Source organism: Leuresthes tenuis, unplaced genomic scaffold (assembly GCF_036924035.1).
Source record: "Leuresthes tenuis unplaced genomic scaffold, fLeuTen1.0.hap1 SCAF_8, whole genome shotgun sequence".
NCBI lineage: Eukaryota > Metazoa > Chordata > Actinopteri > Atheriniformes > Atherinopsidae > Leuresthes > Leuresthes tenuis.
In genome coordinates, this window is record NW_027325362.1 from 24305835 (window position 1) to 24311417 (window position 5583).

Genomic DNA, 5583 nt, shown 5'->3' on the forward strand with positions numbered 1-5583 from the left:
AAAAGTGGGTAAGACAAGTTGCGAATGCCCGACAATGTATGATCAAAAGCGGAAGCGGAGGTGTTCGGCTGCAAGAAGTTGTGAACGTCCGACCAAAGTTTGTAAAAAGCAGTTAAGAAAAGGTTCGAATATCTAACCAAACATAATCAAAAGCGAGAGCAGAGCTGTTTGACTGCAAGTAGGTGTGAATGTCAGATCATAATTTTCAAAAAGCTGATGAGAAAGGGTGAGAATGCCCGACTATACACCATCAAATGCGGGAGCGGAGTTGTTCGGCTGTGAGTAGGTGTGAATCTCCGACCATAATTGCTGAAAAATGTGTTAGAAAAGGAAAGAATGCCGGACCATATATCATCAAAAGCGGCAGAGGTGGTGTTCGGCTGCAAAAAGGTGTGAATGTTCGACTAAAGTTTGTAAAAAGCGGGTAAGACAAGGTGCGAATGTCCGACAATGTATGATCAAAAGCGGGAGCGGAGGTGTTCAGCTGCAAGAAGGTCTGAATGTCCATCGATAATTGCTAGAAAACATGAAAGAAAATTTTCGAAAATCAAACCGCACATGATCTGAAGAGGGAGAGGAGGTTTTCGGCTGCAAGAAGGTCTGAAATTCCACCGATAATTCCTGAAAAATGGGTAAAAAAAAAGGTGCGAATGCCCAACCATACATCATCAAAAGCAGGTATGAATGTCAGATCATAATTTGCAAAAAGCTGATGAGAAAGAGTGAGAATTCCCGACTATACACCATCAAATGCGGGAGCGGAGGTGTTCGCCTGTGAGTAGGTGTGAATCTCCGACCATAATTGATGAAAAAAGTTTTAGAAAAGGTAAGAATGCTGTACCATACATCATCAAAAGCGACAGAGGTGGTTTTCGGCTGCAAAAAGGTGTGAATATTCGACTAAAGTTTGTAAAAAGCGGGTAAGACAAGGTGCGAATGCCCGACAATGTATGATCAAAAGCGGGAGCAGAGGTGTTCAGCTGCAAGAAGGTCTAAATGTCCATCAACAATTGGTAGAAAACATGAAAGAAAATTTTCGAAAATCAAACCGCACATGATCATAAGTGGGAGAGGAGGTGTTCAGCTGCAACGTCTGAATGTCCACCCATAATTCCTGAAAAATGGGTTAAAAAAAAGGTGCGAATGCACAACCATACATCATCAAAAGCAGGAGTGGATGTGTTCGGCTACAAGAAGGTTTGAATGTCCGAGCATAGTTTGTAAGAGGCGGGTAAGAAAAGTGTCGAATGCCCGAACATACACCATCAAAAGAGGGAGCGGAGGTGTTCCGCTGTAAGAAGGTGTGAATGTCTGACCATAGTTGGTAAAAAGCGGTTAAGAAAAGGTTGGAAAATTCCCAACTGTACAAAATCAATAGCGGGAGCTGAGTTGTTCGGCTACAAGAAGGTGTGAAAGTCCGACCATAGTTTGTAAAAAGCGGGTAAGAAAATCTTTGAATGCCCGAATATACACCATCAAAAGCGGAAGCGGAGGTGGTTCAGCTGCAAGAAGGTGTGAATGTCCGACTAAAGTGTGTAAAAAGCGGCAAAGACAAGGTGCGAATTCCCGACAATGTATGATCAAAAGCAGGAGCGGAGGTGTTCGGCTGCAAGAAGGTCTGAATGTCGAACCATAATTTGTAAAAACCGGGAAGAAAAGGCTCGAAAGCCCGACTATACACCATCAAAAGCGGGAGCAGAGGGGTTCAGCTGCAAGAAGGTCTGAATGTCCATCAATAATTGCTAGAAAACATGAAAGAAAATTTTCGAATATCAAACCGCACATGATCATAAGCGGGAGAGGAGGTGTTCAGCTGCAAGAAGGTGTGAATGTCCACCCATAATTCCTGAAAAATGGCTAAAAAAAGGTGTGAATGCCCAACCATACATTATCAAAAGCAGGTGTGAATGTCAGATCATAATTTGCAAAAAGCTCATGAGAAAGGGCGAGAATGCCCGACTATACACCATCAAATGCGGGAGCGGAGGTGTTCGGCTCTGAGTAGGTGTGAATGTCCGACGATAATTACTGAAAAATGTGTTAGAAAAGGTAAGAATCATCAAAAGCGGCAGAGGTGGTGTTCGGCTGCAAAAAGGTGTGAATGTTCGACTAAAGTTTGTAAAAAGCGGGTAAGACAAGGTGCGAATGCCTGACAATGTATGATCAAAAGCAGGAGCGGAGGTGTTCAGCTGCAAGAAGGTCTGAATGTCCATCAATAATTGCTAGAAAACATGAAAGAAAATTTTCGAATATCAAACCGCACATGATCATAAGCGGGAGAGGAGGTGTTCAGCTGCAAGAAGGTGTGAATGTCCACCCATAATTCCTGAAAAATGGCTAAAAAAAGGTGTGAATGCCCAACCATACATTATCAAAAGCAGGTGTGAATGTCAGATCATAATTTGCAAAAAGCTCATGAGAAAGGGCGAGAATGCCCGACTATACACCATCAAATGCGGGAGCGGAGGTGTTCGGCTCTGAGTAGGTGTGAATGTCCGACCATAATTACTGAAAAATGTGTTAGAAAAGGTAAGAATGATCAAAAGCGGCAGAGGTGGTGTTCGGCTGCAAAAAGGTGTGAATGTTCGACTAAAGTTTGTAAAAAGCGGGTAAGACAAGGTGCGAATGCCTGACAATGTATGATCAAAAGCAGGAGCGGAGGTGTTCAGCTGCAAGAAGGTCTAAATGTCCATCAATAATTGCTAGAAAACATGAAAGAAAATTTTCGAAAATCAAACTGCACATGATCATAAGTGGGAGAGGAGGTGTTCAGCTGCAAGTAGGTGCGAATGCCCAACCATACATCATCAAAAGCAGGAGTGGATGTGTTCGGCTACAAGAAGGTGTGAATGTCCAACCAAAGTTTGTAAAAAGCAGTTAAGAAAAGGTTCGAATATCCAACCAAACATAATCAAAAGCGGGAGCAGAGCTGTTCGACTGCAAGTAGGTGTGAATGTCAGATCATAATTTGCAAAAAGCTGATGAGAAAGGGTGAGAATGCCCGACTATACACCATCAAATGCGGGAGCGGAAGTGTTCGGCTGTGAGTAGGTGTGAATGTCCGACCATAATTGCTGAAAAATGTGTTAGAAAAGACTAGAATGCCGGACCATACATCATCAAAAGCGGGAGAAGTGGTGTTCGGCTGCAAGTAGGTGTGAATGTCCAGCCATAATTACTCACAAACGGGTAAGAAAAGTTAGTATTGCCAGACCATACATGATCAAAAACGGGAGCGGAGGTGGTTCAGCTGCAAGGTGTGAATGTCTGACTAAAGTTTGTAAAAAGTGGGTAAGACAATGTGCGAATGACCGACAATGTATGATCAAAAGAGGGAGCGGAGGTTTTCGTCTGCAAGGTCTGAATGTCCAATCATAATTTGTAAAAACCGGGGAAGAAAAGGCTCAAAAGCCCGACTATACACCATCAAAAGCGGGAGCGGAGGTTTTCAGCTGCAAGAAGGTCTGAATGTCCACCAATGATTACTGAGAAAATGGTTAAGAAAAGGTGCGAATGCCCAACCATACATCATCAAAAGCGGGAGAGGAGGTGTTCAGCTGCAAGTAGGTGTGAATGTCAGATCATAATATGCAAAAAGCTGATGAGAAAGGGTGAGAATGCCCGACTATACACCATCAAATGCGTGAGCGGAAGTGTTCGGCTGTGAGTAGGTCTGAATGTCCGACCATAATTGCTGAAAAATGTGTTAGAAAAGGTGAAAATGCTGGACCATACATCATCAAAAGCGGGAGAGGTGGTGTTCGGCTGCAAGGTGTCAAAGTCCGACCATGGTTTTTTAAAAAGCGGGTAAGAAAAGGTTTGAATGTCCGAATATACACCATCAAAAGCGGAAGCGGAGGTGTTCGGCTGCAAGAAGGTGTGAACGTCCGACCAAAGTTTGTAAAAAGCAGTGAAAAGCGAGAAAAAGCTTTTCGTAAGTTCTCTATGATTTGAGATTTTGCTTATAAATTGCATTCTTTCACTCAAACTATGTTAAAACTGATTTGTCCTTCATATTTATCAATGTCTAGATCGACTTTAACAAAGAACAACATTGGACTTCTCAGTATAAGAAGTTGAAATGTATTTCAAGTGAAGTAATTCATTTTATAGCAAAATCCCAAATCATGCAAAACGCATGAAAATAAGCTTATTCTCGGATTCCTGATACTTCAGTGTTGCTCTTTCTTCTACCGCAAAATCCAACGTTGTTCTTTGTTGAAGTCGATCTAGACATTGATATATATGAATGACAAAGCAGTTTTAACTTGGTTTGAGTGAAGGAATTAATTTTATACATAAAATCCCAAATCATGCAGAACGTATGAAAAGAAGCTTATTCTCGGATTCCTGATCCTTCAGTGTTGCTCTTTCTTCTACTGCAAAATCCAATGTTATTCTTTGTTGAAGTCGATCTAGACATTGATAAATATGAAGGACAAAGCAGTTTTCACTTGGTTTGAGTGAAGGAATTCATTTTATACATAAAATCCCAAATCATGCAGAACGCATGAAAATAAGCTTATTCTCGGATTCTTAAAACTTTTGATTTGCTCTTTCTTTTACGGCAAAGTACGATGTTTTTTTTTGTTTAAATCTATGTAGACATTGATAAATATCAAGGTAAAAGCCGTTTTAACTTGGTTTGAGTGAAGGAATTCATTTTATAGATAAAATCCCAAATCATGCAGAGCTCCTCAAAAGGGGCGTTTGGCTTAATCACAAGTGCTGTTCTTTCTCATTCAGGGTAATATGAGGAAGTTTATGCTTGAAATATATGTAGAAATGGGTACATATGAAGGACAAAGCAGTTTTAACATAGTTTGAGTGAAGAAATTCATTTTAAGACAAAATCCCAACACATGCAGAACACATGAAAAGCTTATTCTCGGATCCTTTAGTGTTGCTCTTTCTTCTACTGCAAAATACAATGTTGTTCTTTGTTGAAGTCGATCTAGACATTGATAAATATGAAGTTAAAAGCAGTTTTAACATAGTTTGAGTGAAGGAATTGATTTTATAGCAAAATCCCAAATCATACAGAACGTATGAAAATAAGCTTATTCTCGGATTCCTGATCCTTCAGTGTTGCTCTTTCTAATATTGCAAAGTACAACGTGTTTTTTTTTTTAATCTATCCCGACATTGATAAACATGGAAGGACAAAGCAGTTTTAACTTAGTTTGAGTGAAGGAATTCATTTTATAAGCAAAATCCTAAATCATGCAGAACTCACGAAAAGCTTTTTCTCGGATTTCTGAACCTTTGCTCTTTCTTTTACTGCAAAATACAACGTTGTTTTTTGTTGAAATCTATCTAGACATTGATAAATACCAGCCGAACATCCCGCTTTTGATAATTTATGGTTGGGCATTCTTACCTTTTCTTACCCGCTTTTTACAAATTATGATCTGATATTCACACCTACTTGCAGTCGAACACCTCCTCTCCCGCTTATCATCATGTGAGGTTTGATATTCGAAAATTTTCTTTCATGTTTTCTAGCAATTATTGATGGACATTCAGACCGTCTTACTGCGGAGCACCTCTTTTGATGGTGTATGTTCGGGCATTCGAACCTTT